This window comes from Sminthopsis crassicaudata, chromosome 5, assembly GCF_048593235.1.
Source record: "Sminthopsis crassicaudata isolate SCR6 chromosome 5, ASM4859323v1, whole genome shotgun sequence".
In the NCBI taxonomy this organism is placed as follows: Eukaryota; Metazoa; Chordata; class Mammalia; order Dasyuromorphia; family Dasyuridae; genus Sminthopsis; species Sminthopsis crassicaudata.
In genome coordinates, this window is record NC_133621.1 from 12,487,461 (window position 1) to 12,503,705 (window position 16,245).

Here is a 16,245-nt window from a genome sequence, read left to right on the forward strand (position 1 = left end):
CCAGTCTCATTGTCTGCTACTTCCTGAGACTGTTGGAAGCCTACTTCTAATAATCCTAACTCACATTTTTAGTAGTGTTTTAAAGTTTACAAAGCATTGCCCTTCCAATAACCCGGTGCTGTGGGCAGTATTACTCTCTCCATTTTACAGATGAGGAAAATGACTTGTCCTTAGTCACACAACTATTAAGTTTCCAGAGAAGTGGGGATGCAAACTGGGATCTCCTAACTGCTGGGAAGTCTGCTGAGCTCTCCCACCTCCCAGGCCCCTGGCTTGGATGCCTGCCCCCTCCCCCCAGGTCCTTGCCAATAAAAGCACATTTGTTAGAATTGTGAGAAGAAGAAAAAAAGGATGAAAAGGCTGAACTGAGGCTCTCTCTTATAGAATTGTAAAATGACCGTCTTCAGGAGAGTCACAGCCTCTTCAAGCATAGCTTTTTTCAACTTAGTTCCACATTCTCAGCTAGCTTCTCATTCTTTCAATAAAAGTTTATTAAGCAAGGCATCTGTCCTGAATAGCTGAAGCTACCGGTTTGACTTTCGATTAAGCAGGAGCATTATTACATAGCAAAGTGAACTTTTTTTTTTTTTTTTTGGCCAGGAACTTCATTATCTGAGGTAAAAATAATATAGTATACATAGGGATGAATTCTAAGATGTCAAAAAGGGGAACTATTAATATCTCTTTAAGGACTAAGTAAAAACAATGGAAAGAATCCAGAAAATGACTTTTGTATCAAGGAAGAAATCTAAGGGGCAGAGGAAGGCAAAGGACTAAGTTTGAAATGGGGGGGGGGGTAATATACTCTGTTAAAATGGAAAAGTGGATTAAATTTTAGAGGGAAGGAACCTACCAGGAAAGACTTTTTTTTTTTTTTAAGGATACAGCCTCTTTGGATAAACTGGTACCTTGTTTCTCTGCCCCCAGAAACTCCTAGGCAAGTAGCAGCCAGAGTGTCTGTCTTCAGGCAGCCTCGCCATCCCCACTATGTTCTTCTCAGGGGGCAACGTTACTTCTTTTCTGAACTACACGATGACAGGTGTGAATGAGCAATTATTTCATATTTCTTTCTATTTCAATAAGAGGATTTAATGAACAGAAGAGTACCAGGTGACCGAAGGTCAGGAAGCTGGGGCCAAGGAAGCCGAAGGCAGATTGCGCCAACTTCATGGGGTTTTGTCCAAGGCCTTTCTCTGCACCTGGCTCTGGAGGAGCTGTGTAGCGGGGATTTTTCTCCGGCTGAGCCGAGCTCGAGCCCAGCCGCTGCACAGTGTGTGACACAAGCCACCACCGCCACCTGATGCGGTAGACGGATCGTGTTTGTTTTCTAGTGTAACCCCCTTTGTTGTGATGTGGTCAGATTCCCAGGGGGTTCATTAATTGTTTATGGAGGGAAATGTGCAAAGGCTCTCTCAGTTCATGAGTTTTTTGTTTTGTTTTTTTCCTGGGGTGGTCCTCGGATGGAGAAGAAAGAGTTAATATAAGAAAATGTCACCTCAAAAGGGAGAGGAGGAGGGGAAGTCCATGACCCTCTCCTAACTGAATGATTAACACAGCAAGCCCTTCAATAGGATGAAGATAGACACAAGAACAAGGCTGCTCTGAGAACATCACAAATTTTAGTTTATTTTAAATTCTCTGATTAGCAGTGAGAAACTTTGACGAATCCCTTTGAGAATGGTGTGAATAGGTCATTTTTTTAAATGGGGAGGGAAAAGAGCTTTTATATTTAAAGAATGAATCACAGGCTTAGGGGTCCTTGAGTAATAATGGTTCTTCTTGGTTAAGAGATGGCTATTAGACCCAAAGACAAAAGCCTTCATCACCCAATAAGTGCAGTTATCACAGGCCATCATGATCCCTGGAATATGTAATTCTTCATCAAAGAGAAGAAAATTAATGAGTCCAAGTAGCTCCATTTTATGTGCTCCTTGCCTAATGAGTTGAGATCTTGGGAACTGGAAGAATTAGAATATAGGATAGGACCTTTCATTACAGAATCTATATCAAACTGTGAACACTTGGAGAAGGCCCGGACTGTCAGGCTGATGACTGACAAGCTCTTTCAGCACGCAGCACTGACAAACCTAAAGAGGACTCCTGCGACAATGAGTTAAAGATGCATATTACCCTCCTTGAATTCATCCATAATTAAGCTATTCAATGTATTTCTCCTTTGACATAATTAACCACAGGCACATGTAGGCATCCTCACAACCTCATGCAAACACGCCAGCCCATCCTTCTGTTCTTTATTCTCGCAGACCTCACGCAGAAGCCCAGCAAGGGGCTCTGGGAGCCAAGCGGCAGCACAGCCAGGGCCCCTGGGGTTCCAGGCGTCCGGGAGGCAAGGGGGGCTCGCCAATGCCCCCTCCCCCGGCCATCTGCAGGCTTGAGTTTAGAAGCAGATCCCCCTCTCTTACAGATGGGGAAACTGAGAGTTTGGGTGAAGTGCTAAAGATCACACAGAAAGAAACAAGATTAGAGCCCCAGAGCCCAGGGACTGATAGGAATGGGCTGATATTAGGCTGTCTGGGGTCGACAGCAGTGGCTACTCCGGAAGGAGTTACTGGCTGACCTCTGGCCTTGAGAGACCAGTACTTGCAGGCAGAAGTCAGGTCTTGGGACTGGCCACATGGGGGGGGGGGAGGGTGGGAAAGAGGGACTGCGGCCGCTTCTGTCTCAGACTCCCGGAGCTGGGCAGTTGAACTCCAGTGGAAACGCTGCGGGCCCCTCATAGCCGGGTCAGACCGCGGGATCTGGACCTCAGCGGTCTCCTCGTCCAGCCCCATCACTTTACAGAGGATGAACCCGACCTGCTCAGGATCCCGGCACGTGTGGCAGAGATCCAATTTCTCCTCCAGGAGAGGGAAAGAGGAAGGGGGAGGAAGAGAATCTGAGCTCCCAGTTTTTAAAAATATTTTTTATTTTTTACATATAAGTTTAAGTTTTTACATAGAATGATGGGGAAATAAAATGTAAAAAAATGTGCTGAACTGAGCTAGAAACGGGGCTCCAAACTTTAACCCCCGCTGGGTGCCGAGGGCTTGGGCTCCTCCGTGAAGGCCTTGACCCCTTGACCCCGGCAGCTTAGCCCCCTAATAAGTGATTAATCAGTGCTTTCCCGTCCTTTCTTTCCCTTCACTCCGTTCCCCCCCCCAGGAACCCCGGCCGGCCGGGAGACTCTCAGCAGCCCCGCTGAGCCTCACTCAGGCCAGGAGACTTCTCAGGCCACGCTCAAGGAAATCGGAACCAGCGGGCCCAGGCGGTTTGGAAAGTTCTTTGAGAGGCCCAGCCGGACAGCGGCAGGACAGACCCTTGTTCTCAGCGCCACGCTGGGCACTCGTTCCCCAGAGGAGGCCGGGCGGGAGGCGGCCCCCCCCCCCCACTTTGTCCCCTCGGCCCCGGCGGCTCTCCGGGCTCTCGCAGCCCCAGCCGCCTCTCGGCCTCTCGGCTCAAGCCCCTGCCACTCGGGAGCGTCCGAGAGACGCCTAAAAGGAATTCTGTAAGGACTTAACTCACCTCCGAACTCGGAGCGAGGAAATATCTACTGCCTCAAGCGGGCCTGACAGTGATGAAGAGAAATCGCTTCCACTGCTCCCATTACTTAATTTAAAGAGCCTGAAATAAGACACGAGGGTTTGCTGTATTGATTGCCTGCTTTGGTAAATTGCATCCCTGGTATTAGATGATGTTTCGGTCTATAATCATTTCCAGCCTTGGACACGGCACTTCTCTCGGAGACAGGTTCTCGTTACCCAAAACACCCCTGGCCCGGCACCTGGGCCGGGCCTGCCCCATTCCCTGCCCGGCCCGGCACTCTGAGGGTGCTCAGAGATAAAGGCCGAGCCCGGACCCGCAACAGGGTTTCAAACACCCGGCCCAGCAAAAAGGAATGAACTTCATTAAGGGGTTAGTTTTCCCTTCCCTCCTTCCTTCCTTCCTTCCTTCCTTCCTTCCTTCCTTCCTTCCTTCCTTCCTTCCTTCCTTCCTTCCTTCCTTCCTTCCTTCCTTCCTTCCTTCCTTCCTTCCTTCCTTCCTTCCTTCCTTCCTTCCTTCCTTCCTTCCTTCCTTCCTTCCTTCCTTCCTTCCTTCCTTCCTTCCTTCCTTCCTTCCTTCCTTCCTTCCTTCCTTCCTTCCTTCCTCCCTCCCTCCCTCCCTCCTTCCTTCCTTCCTTCCTTCCTTCCTTCCTTCCTTCCTTCCCTCCTTCCTTCCTTTCTTTACAACTTTCTTCCTCTCTCCCTTCCTTTTCTCCTTTGCTCTTTTTTCTTTTCTTTTTCTTTCTTTCTCCCCATTTCTATCTTTTTTATCTTTCCCCCACTTTCTTTTTCTTTGTTTTTCTTCTCTTTTTTTCTTTCTCTTTCCTTCCCTTTTTTCTATCTTTTTTATCTTTCCCTTACTTTCTTTTCTTCTTTTTTTCTCTTCTCTTTCTAGCTCCCTTTCTTCTTTTTTCTTCATCTCTCCCTCTTCCTTTTCCTTCCTCTCCCTCCCTTCCTTCCTCCTCATTTCCTTTCTCCCCCTTCCTTTCTTTGTCCTTTCCTTACTTCTTTTTCTTTTTTCTATCTTCCTTTCTCTCCTTCTCTCTTTTCTTTCTCTTTTTCCCCTTCTTCTTCTCTCCTCCTTTCCTTTTCTTCTTCCTTTCCTTCCTCTCTTTTTTCCTACCTCCCTTCTTTTCCTCTTTCAGCTCTACTTTCCTTCTTTTATTTCCCTTTTCTCTGCTTTCTTCCCTTCTTTCTCCTTCCTTCTTTCTTCTTTCCTCCTTTCTCTCCTTTTTTCCTCTCTATCTCTTTCTCTCTCCCTCTCCCCTCTTCTTCCTTGCTTTTCTTCTCTCTTCCCTTTCTTTTCCTCCCCTCCTTCTTTCTTCCTTTCCTCTTTCTCTCTTTTCCTTTATTCCCCTCTCCCTTATTTTCCTCCTTCCCTCCCCTAATTCAGAAACTAGACAAAGCAACAAGAAAAGGAAGTCAAGATTAAGAGACAAGAGGAGAAACAAATTTTCCTTGCATCAGAGTCTGGATAGGACTTTCCCTGGATTGTGAGATCCAGTCCCCACAGCAGCTGCTTCTTTTGAACTGTTTACCTTTTTCCCCTGGGGAAGCTCACTGGTGGAGGAAGAGAGGAGGGTATACCCAGAACTCATCATGACAAAAAAATAAATGGCATCAATATAGCTTTATGTGTTTTCCTATTTGGACCTCTTGTTCTTGTCCAAAACTTGCCATAGATCTCCTAAAAATCAATCAGAAATTCTACCATGAGAGAGACCTTCTTTTGGGTTAAGTATCAGAAAATGGTTCACCAGCAAAACTTAATGCATTTCAATAAACACTTTTTCTTTTCTTTTCTTTTCTTTTTTTAACACTTTTTCTTTAGGGGAGGGGGAGGCAATTGGGGTTAAATGACTTGTTGGCCTTTAAACTTAGGTACTCCTGGTGCTAGGGCTCTACCCATTGTACCATCTAGCTGTCACTCACTAAATATTTCTTAAGTATTTGCTGTATACTAGACAGTGTGCTGGATACTGAGCACATCAAGACAAGAATGACTCTCACTGTTTACCCCTTTACCCTCCCCAAATGAATGGCTCACTTAGGCTTAATTTTCATTAACATTTTCTCCATCACCTTCTGAAGTCTAGACAATCAATTAAACATCAAATTACACTGATCGGTAGCCCAAAGGCATAAATACTCACCTGTAATTTTTCCAGTTAGCTCTCCTGAGTCACAGCCCCAGACATAGCCCATGTCTTCCCAGAGTTCTGTCTGAGAAAGAGTCAAATGCTAAAGAGCAGCTTCGTAGACATTTCATAGACTGGCCTGTAGCTGGCCCTCCAGGTCTGGATCAGAACATAAAAAAGCCAGGCTAGAGCATCGGAGAAGAGTCAGTGGGTGGGCTGCTAAAAATCCAAAGGGCATCTCTCCACCAATTCCACCTTGGGCCCCAAAACTTTGATTCCTCCAAGCCTCTCATCTCCAAGCATGAAATAAAGCTGGGGAGGAGAGAACGAGTCCTGATTTGCACCCTTAGCAACACAAAATATCTCTTTAAACTGCTGTCAGGTTCAGTATGACTTAACAGCAGCCTGATAGACACAATCAGGGGCACTTGGGCACTTCTCCAAACTCCCACCTGGAGGAAAGGGATCCATTGCTTTATCAATGTCATGCTAAGGAATTCTCTCAGTAATGATTTGCTCAAAAAGGTTTTAGTGTTTGATTATATACAAATCCATACATTCATAAAGGTGTGGACACAATTATATGTCAGTGTGTCATATAACATATGATTACTATAAACTAATACATTATTTGTCTGATGTCTATAATATACCAGGCTGACAATCATATATAATATTATATACATATTCCTTATATAATATAGTATTATAAATACTATAGTTCATGCTAAATATAATTGTGCTTCTATCTCATTTTTAATTATCTGAAAATTGATGATCTCTGAATGCTATAGTCAAAGATGATAATAATAATGGCTAACATTTATCTAGCATTATTTTTAATAGTTTACCTTTTTAAATAACTTTTTATTTTTCAAAATACATACAAAGATAGTTTTCAGCATTCACCCTTGCAAAACCTTGTGTTCCAAATTTTTTTTCCCTTGTCTTCCCTAAACAGTAATATGTCCAATATGGGTTCAACATGGGCAATTCTTCTAAACTTATTTTCACATTTATCATGCTAATACTATTGCTAAGCACTTTACAACTGTTATCTCATTTGAGCAGCTTAACAAAGGACGGGAGCCAGACTTCCCGGATGGAAAAGGAAGGTTATGTATATATCTAAATGGTGTTGTGCAATTGATTGATTCTACTGAGTAAAACAGGCAAATACGAATGTTATGTATGCACTTGAAAGGCAGCCTGGGTAAGGGACAGCTTTAGGAGATCGTGTCCAGAAGATGTGGATTCCAGTCCCACATCCAGCAGCTATTCACTGTGTGACTGGGCAAATCATGTGATCTCCCTGAGCAAGGACTTAATCCAGAGAGCCAGAAATGGGATGTGATCTGCCTTGACTGAAATCTCAGGCTACTGAATTATATATTTAGTTCAGGATCTCCAGGCGATACCTTCTTTCTATCCACATTAAAATTTCATTCCAAATCTTTCAAAGGATGCAATATTGCTTTTTGTTGTGGTTGCAACATGTAATGATGGGGTTTTTTCTTCACACTCTTCACAGGTCACAGTTAATCTCAAAAGGGCCACACAGTTCAGCTGGGCTTCGTACAGAGCACAGGAAAGCTTTCTTTTTACTGACACATTGGACCGACCAACTCGACAGCATAAGAGAGAATATCCTGGACTGTGGTATTTCTGGCCATAGGAAACTCTCCTGAAGGGCAAGCCTCTTCTCCATTTCTCCCACAGTTCGGGGCAAAGGGGCACAGAGGGCAGGGTCTGGAGTCCATCTGGAAGCCCTAAATTCACATGTGGCTTTAGACACTTGCTGACTGGTTCGTTCTTTATGAATCCCTCTGTCTCCGTTTTCTGAATTGTGAAATGGGGGCGGTAGTAGCACGAGTTTGTGTCGTAGGGATCCAATAAGGTATGTGAAAAGCACCTGGCACGGTGCCTGGCGCACAGCGGGCACTAATGTGCTGCTAAATCCTTGTTCCTCCCTCCTCCCTCTCTCTACCCTGCCCACAACAGCGAAAAGTCCTCAGAATGATTCCCCATCACAAAGACTTCCAATGGCTTCATATTAAATACAAGAAAAGTCCAAACCACTTAGCGTGATGCTCTGCAATGTGGTACCTGACACAGTCTCCAACCATCTCTCCCATTTCTTCCCACAAATACCCTCCAGTGAAATTAGCCTAGAGTAGTCCATCTCCCACCTCTACGCCATTGCGTACGATATTCCTGCTACATTTTTTCTCCTTCAAGGCTCAGCTCCTATAATCAACCTCTCTTCACCCCCCTTTACTGGTACTTTCCAAAGCCAGAAATGACTTTATTTTGTTTGCATTTTGATTTTGATTATCTGTGGGTAGGTTTTCTTCCCAAAAGAATACAAACTCCTGGAAAATATTGTGGGGGCGAGGGGGGGGGTTGCACATACTGGTGGGAACCCAATAAACGCTCACTAGAGTTGTTTGTTTTATGAAGAAGGAAATCACATCGTCCATAAACACACGGGTGTTAAGTCCCAGAGCTCAGACCTTCTAACTCCAAACCCAGGGTCCTTTCTACATTGGCAGACGCTGCAGTGAGCTAGCGAAGGCTGCCCTCACACCTGGGCAGCCTATTTGGCCAACTTCTGTAACGTGATTTGAGGCAATGAAATTTGAGGCAGTGAAATTCTACCATTTGGGCTTTATTCCTCTGGGTAGGAATATAGTGTAATAGTTAGCCTAAAATCAGGCAGTGAGAGTTGTGGGAGAGGAGATGGGGAAAGAGGAGGAAAAAGAGGAGAAATTGGAGGAGAAGAAAGAGGAAAAGGAGAAGGAATGAGGGAGGAAAAAGAAGAAGAGAAAGGAGGAAGAAGAGGAGAGAGGAAGGAGGAAGAAGAGGAAGAGAAAGAGAAGGAACAAGAAGAGGGGAAGGCAGAGGAGGAGGGGAAGGAGGAAAAGGGAGGGATGCAACAAGGGGATACCATTCAGGCTTGAACTGAAGAAGAGTTGGGGGTCTTTTTCTGGGCAGTGCCTACTCTGACAGGCCAGGAAGGGGAGCCACAAGGAAACTGGGCAGTCCTCACTGCCTCTGGCTCCCCGTTTCCCCGGCCCCCTCTCCCTTGGCAGTTAATCTTTGCAGTCAGGAGCTGGGTCCTCCCAGTCACTATCTCCTTCCCTCGCCTCCCTGATTAATTGACTGCTTCATTTATCACACTTACAAGGGTGTATCTTTTTTCCCCGGCTGTCTGGCTTCCTGGGGGACCTACATGTTTCAGCGTGTTTCCACAAACTCATCGGCTTTTAGCTGGATTAAGCTCTTCATCACTGGGCCTTGGAGGTGTTCGCCGGTCATAATGGGCCGATTGCACCAGGCTTCAGGCTGCTTGGAGGGGCAGGGCTGTGCTGAACAGCTTCGCCCTGTTTCTGGGCTGAACATGCCCCCCAAGCAGCCTCTGGATGCGGCTCCGCCCGTGCGGCCACAGGTCCCGAGAGCCCGCTCGGCCCCCTCCGTCAGAGGCCTTCGGTGGGCCCCGCGTGCTTCCCCGAGGTGCTCATCTGACAGCTGTGCTCTCGCTGCTGCAGCTCCACAGAGGCCTTATGTTCTCCCCCTCACAGGCCGAGGTTTGTTCCAGCCCGAAAAGACCACTTCCTCCAGGCTGCTCTTTTGTGGCGTCCCTCGGACAGGCCTTGAGGGTCTTGCCAATTTCTTGCACACTTGACGAAATGATTCAGGAGCCCAAGAGCCCCAGATCAATGGGGCCTTTCTACTTTGGGGTATCAGTAAACACCACAAATCAGTGAAACGTCCCCCTCCCCTCAGTTCCTTCCAAGCTGGCTGGAGTCTCTGCCCTGCATTAAGGCTGCTCTGTCAATGCTTCTTATTATTCCAAGCTCATAAGGAACGCCGGACTTTTCCCCGAGCTTGAACACTTTCCAAAGCATTTGCCTGGAGGATCAATACACAGGCAGAGAGCTCATAAGGCAAACTCTTTCCTTTTGCCTTTTCCACTCTTCATTAGAGTTGTTCTCATCCCTTTTTCCCCTTCTGGAGAACAGAGCAGGTCATGAACTGCATGCAGAAATCAGTTGGCTTTCCACCGAAGAAGCAGCCAAGAAGAGGAATGGGAGCCTGGAAAGTGCCATTCACCCCTGAGTCCCCCTTGCCTCTCAGTGGTCCCCCCTTTCTTTCTCCCCTATCCCTAAGCCCCCAAGTACATGTACACAATCACACACACGCACTTATCCACATACACTTACACTTATCCACTGTACACTTACACACACTCACACCATACACATACACACACACACCCCCAAAGCACAACGAGAGTCTCACAGACAGTCCGCCATACCAGACAGAGCTCAGGGGGTCATCCCATAATCTTGTTGCCATAGACAATGTTCTCCTGGTTCTACTCAGGGAGCCCTATTTCCAAACACATTTTTAAAACGATTTTCATTTCTTCTCTGCCTCCCCTAGGTCCAGGCAGGGGGGTGGGAGTGCATCTCCTGGCCCACCTCTGGCTGCTGATTGTGCCCCTGATGGGATCCAGCAGGCAGGAAGGCAGCACAAAAGCATCCTCCACCAGCTGGCTGGAAAGGAGGGCCTCCAGGTTTCTCTTCCCCACCCGCCTCAGCTCATCAGGGCCCTCACCTTTTCCAATTCATTGCCAAGTGCAGCTCTACTTTGAGTAATCAATCAATCACCTATGAAACACCTCCTGGGGGCCGGGCCCTGGCTAAGCACAGAGGGTCAAAGAAAGGGGAAAAGCACAAAACCTATCCTGCCCTCAAGGAGCATACAGTCTAATGACTAAATAGGGGCACACAGCAGCTGGCTTTATTGTTATAACAATCAGCATTTTCTACAGGATCTCAAGGATTGTCAAGTCCTGAATAGGATTCCATGTGATCCTCACAACAGCACTGGCTGGGAGATGCTTGTTATCCTTCTCTCACAGATTAAGAAACTGAGGCAGATGGGGGGGGTCAACCAGCTAATTTCTAACCCAGGAGTTCATCCACTGCCCCATCCAGCTGCCCCGGGTCTTTGGGACAACCGCACAGATGATATTTTCTCCCTGGGATTTAGGAGCCTTAGGAAGTCCCTTCAGGGAGCAAGGAGGGAGATGAGAGGAAAACATCCCCAAGAAGAGCGGACATGGGTCCTGGAGGGAGATTTGAGTGAACTTGGAAAGGGAGAGATTCAGGGCAACATGGAGCGTGGGAAAGGGCTGAGGAGGGGGAACAGAGAGGTGGGGATGGGGGTCCCAGTGAATCCCTCCCTCCCTAGGGCAGACCTGATTCTGGCAGTACCTTCTAGCGGCCTCACCTAGAACCCATGCCGAATGCATATTTATTAAATTAAATCTCCAAGTCAAACTGATTCGTAGCTTTTGGGTTCTTTCCTGGACCTTTCTCAGCTGGAAATGGCTTGGGAAGATTTCTGCCGCCTTTTGGAATGCTTGTTTGTTTTTAAATTTGCCTTCTAGCCTCCTCTATCATAGATCTGATAATAATTACAATTATTGATTTCTAAGTCTGGGACTATAAATTCACGATGTGGGGAATCCCGGTGAGGAAACCCCAGCTGCCGACACAGATTGGCCACTCTTCCCTCCGATTTATAGCCTTAGAGTCCACCCAGCCAGAAAGTGTCAGGAGCAGGACTTGAATTCTGGTCTTCCTCGGGAGGAAGGCAGCTTTGATAGCTTAAAAAGGCACTGAGACTTCGAGTACACTTTATGTAGCCTTTAAAGTCTGATTTCCGATGCATATGTTTTGTAAATAAAAAGCTGTAATAAAATAAATTTTTAAAAATAAGTAAATAAATAAAGTCTGAGCCCCACAAACAGCCTGGTGAGGTAGAACCTGTAAGTTTTTATTATGCCCACTTACAAGATGGAGAAACTGAGACCCAAAGAAGTTAAACACCTTGTTCATAGTCTCTCAGACAGTAACTACCAAAGGCAGGATTTGAACTCAGGTGTGGCTGGAGGGCCAGCCTCTTTTGATATCATGCTGCCTTTCCACATGGAAGATGTTCCCTAATGCTGGGTTAGGCACGAAAGGCCCTGTGTATGGACCCTGCTTCCTGCAAATCTACAGACAAATCAGTCAGCCTTCCGGAAGATCAGACGAACCCTCTTTACCATATTCTGAAGTCCATACTCTTCCCCTCCATCTAGGAAACTCTCCAGATTAAAATTGCTCAGATCTAGAGGTTAGTTGGGCAACCTTCTAACAAAGAGAGTGGCCAGATAGATTTGATCCATCCTTCAAAGCCCAGCTCATTTCCCAGATTTATATGAGAAAGGGAGGAACCTTAAAAGCCATTTAATCCAACCCCACCCCCATTTTACAGATGAGGAAACTGAGACTGGCTAATTGCACAAGCTCCCACAGTTAGCAATAGAGTCACAACCCAGACCTTAGTCTCTAAACCCAAATACAGTAAGGTCTATACTATCTGCTCTCTGAATTATTATAGTCATTGTCATTTGTAGGATTCAGTGAGATCTCTAAATAATAAATCCCCCAAGAGGTCCTGTGCATTCAAATTCACCCTATAGAAGTTAGAGTTACATGAAATGTGACCATTGGGACCAAGCCAAAGGGAGTTTGAATGTATGTAGCTTGAATCCTAATGATGGGACCACGGCCGGGAGGCTGTTTCTTGCCTTGGTAAGGACTGGCTGGGTTGCTCAGTCAGGCTCTCATCCCAGGACTCATGGCTGGAGTTCATCTTGCATAATCTACCTTGAACCCAAACTGGGTGTTTTTTTTTTTAAATGTGTGAGCACTTGGCAAACCTTCAAGCACTCTATAAATGTTAGCTATTATTATTAAGCAATATTAGTAAAAATGGTGTTTTTAATATGGCTGTCTTTGCAATGGCAAGAGGAAGTGAGGAAGGCCCTCAGCATGTTGGGGCAGCTCTCTATGACAGACTTTGAGATAACAAGCCAAGAGCTACCTGGGATAGACGGGCAAAGATGGGCTGGGGGACACCTACATTCACCTGCTCGCAAATCCTGTTGGCATTTTTTTTTCAATTCAAGTATTTATTAATAGGGAATCAAAGAAAAATAAAACCATCATTGTCATCAAGGAAGCTACATTTTGTTTGGAGAAAGCAGCACACTAAATATAAAATTTATACAAATTATTTCTTTTTTAAGGAAAAAAATATCCCATACTCTTTATTGAAAGTTTAGTCACTTATCTCACTTAATAACTTCTAAACTTTGACATTCACTGAGTCACTGTTGACATTTTTGAAAGAGATGTTTTTTTAAATCTATCCCCTCAAGTGTTGTTTTTATTTACGTTCAACTCTTTGTAACCACTTTTCAGCGTTTTCTTGGCAGATACTGGAGTGTTTGTCATTTCCTTCTCTAGTTCATTTTACAGAGGGGGAAAATGAGGCTCAGAGGGATAAGTGACTTGCCCATACTCACACAGTATTTGAGGCATCTCAGGAAGATGTCTTCCTTACTCCAGACCTAGTCACCTACCTGCCCATCTCTTCAACTAGAGTATAAATTTTCTTGAGGTATAAATAGCATCTGACTCCTCAACACTTAGTTTATCTCAAGAGTCAATACATATTTGTTGATTAATTGACTGTGATGAATAAATTGATGAGCCAGATGGCAAAAAAGGCCATTTTTACATAAAAATAGTTTTATTAATATGAATCATTTAAAGAGTCTATTTTTTTTTTTGCTTTCATTCTTTTGTTAAGGAATTTATTTGGAAATAGAGCCTAAACCTTTTTCAGAAATTGTTTCAGAAACATGATTCTTTCCACAAACATAAAAACTAAGTAAAATTGCCTATGATCTATTTGATCTTTTTTTTTTTTTTAATTTTGTAAAGGGAGTTCCCTGGTCAATTTGATAAGGTTACCAAGAAGTGAATCTAGGTGATCGTTAATTATGTCCAGAGCTCAATCCCAATCTAGGTCTGTATGAGCTCAGTGCATAAGGGCACTGGGTTGCAGGTTACAATGTTTGTTTTGGGGGGAAGGCATTAATAATATTTTGTTTTTTCCCCAATTTACAAGGTTGATATTACCCAGGCATCGGCCTTCTTGTGTGTATGAGACAGAGTCTGACTGTCAAAGAGTCCTAACAAGATTAACCAATTATTTATTAAGCACCTACTATATGCTCATCCAGGAAGATACAAAGAAAAACAAACAAGGAGCTCACAGTCTAATGGAAATGTCTACATACAAACAAGTTATAGACAAGATAAATGGGATAATATATAATTCTCATGGACTCCTGCATGGCCAAACTCTTCTAGAAGGGACCTGTCTTAAGGGTCATGCATCTGGTCTCCTGGAAGGGAACCCGACTTAGTCAACCTCACCAAAGAACTTGATGACTGTGTAGACATAGAACCTTGCATGTGAATGTTTTAATAAAATGAAGAAGTTAGTCAGAAGCACCAACACATGATTCCAGGACTCAGTGATTCAGAGTCACTGGGTCCAGGCAGGCAGGCTCTAACAGATTACTTTTCTTTTATTCCCCAAGCTCACATGATACGGGCTAGATTTATGGCTCCTTTCCCAGTTTTTAGTATGTATCTTTGATTCATTTGATGGCTAGCCACACAGGTTTAATGAAAGAGATCTCTCGAGAAACAGCCAGTAAAGAGAGAATGGAATAACAATAAATGTAAAACCAGGGTCTCTGCTCCTAAAACTGGGGTCCTCGCTCCATTCTGTGAATTGGCTCTTAGCAGGTCTGTGTCACGGACTTTAAGTACGCTGGAGATCGTCCATCCCACAGGGCTTCCAGCTGGGCTTGCTCTGCCATCCAGGCCAGCCATCCAGTGGTCCAGTCAGGGGACACAAGGAGGTCTATGGCTGGGAACTGGCATTCTACACTAGGCATTGAGAGGACAGGAGGAAAAACAATGTAAGCACGCCAATGGATCTAGTCACTTCTCTCTAAACTTGGGGTTCCCTCTCCTTCTGTGACTTTGATTGGCCTCTCCCCAAGCCCTCTCAGAACTGTTACCTCCATGTTCTACCTCCTACAGGAAACATTTCTCAAACCCTCGTTATTAGGGCTCCCACTATTTTCCTCAAATTGTCACATCATAGCTGTATACATGCCATAGTCTCGCAATAGAACATAAGCCTTTGAGAAGCAAGAATGACTTCATTTTTGTTGTTTTATTCCCCATATCTGAGATATATATATATATATATATGTATGTGTGGTACCTTATACCCAGTAGTACTTAGTATGGGTTTCTTGGATTATTTGTTCTCCTCTCATGCCAGAGAGATGAAGGACTGGGAGGAGGGAATGTTGTTTCCTTTGTCACATCAGTCACAGATGCCTTTGCTGAGTTGTTTTGGTTTGTCCAATCAGGGTCTGAAATGGCTGTAATACAGAAACAAAAGACATCCAGAAAACCACAATTTAAAAAATTAGCACATTGTACCTAACACTGCAATTATCTTCTGTTGGATCAATCCTGCTGGCAGTGCCCACCTACCAGCTCAGAGGCCACTTTGCCGAGTCCAAACGGTTGGCTCGAACTCCCACCCCGGGACTCTCCATTTGTCACGCTGCCATCTTGCCTGCACAGCTTCACTGCATAGCACAGTGTGGGATTATAATGGGAGCTTAAGAAATATCTGTGGGCTCACTGGCCATACCCCAAAAGGCACTCCAGGACTTCAATCTTCCTAAAGATCCATTTTCCATTAGGACAAAGGGGCTGGATTGGAGGTAGAGGGCCAAGTTCAAATTTCGATTCTGCTGTGCATTTATTGTTTGTGTAACCATAGAGAGGTCACTTTCTTCTTGGAGCTGGATGAGATGATCTCTGAGAGCTGTGGACAGGGGACAACAGGAGAAGCCCCTCTGAGGGTCTGAAGACTGTTGAGATCAGGGGCTCATTATGTTTCCTGTTCTGGACCCCTTTGCTAGCAATCTGGGGAAGCCTTAGAACTCCTGCTCAGAAGCATCTCCATCCATAACTGTAGGAAACACAAAATTTTCCTTAGAGGTAATTGGAAATAAAGGTAGAATTCTTTTCCAGTCTAAGTTCACATACAGGAAATCTCATCATAGACCCTTGGTTGAAAACCCTTCATCTAAATAAAGAGGTGAGCAATAGCAGTGTTGTGAGAGGAGATAATGAGAATGATCTCTCATCTGTAAAATGGAATAATAAAGGCACCTCCCTCCCAGAGTTATTGTGAAGATAAAATGATGTGATATTTGCAAAGGGCGATGGAAACCTTCAGGTGCTAAAGGAAAAAAAATGCTAATTATTTTATCATCCTAATCATCAATAACATCAAAGATCCATTGGTTTATTGAACTGATTACTCTCTTCTTGCTAAGAGCAAGGGCCAAAAGAAATGGAACACAGCTGGAAGTTTTAGTAGGGGAGTAAGTCGTAGGAAACACTCAAAGAAGAGGGAGAAGGAGCGGGAAGAGACATTTTTGTCTGAGTGAGGGCCAGCCGAAAATTTTAGGTGCTTTAGCCTGAGGAAGAAGTCAAGGTTTGGAGGTAATCACCATAGCTGTCCTTTAATATTTGTAGGGTTCTCGTCTTGGGGAGGGC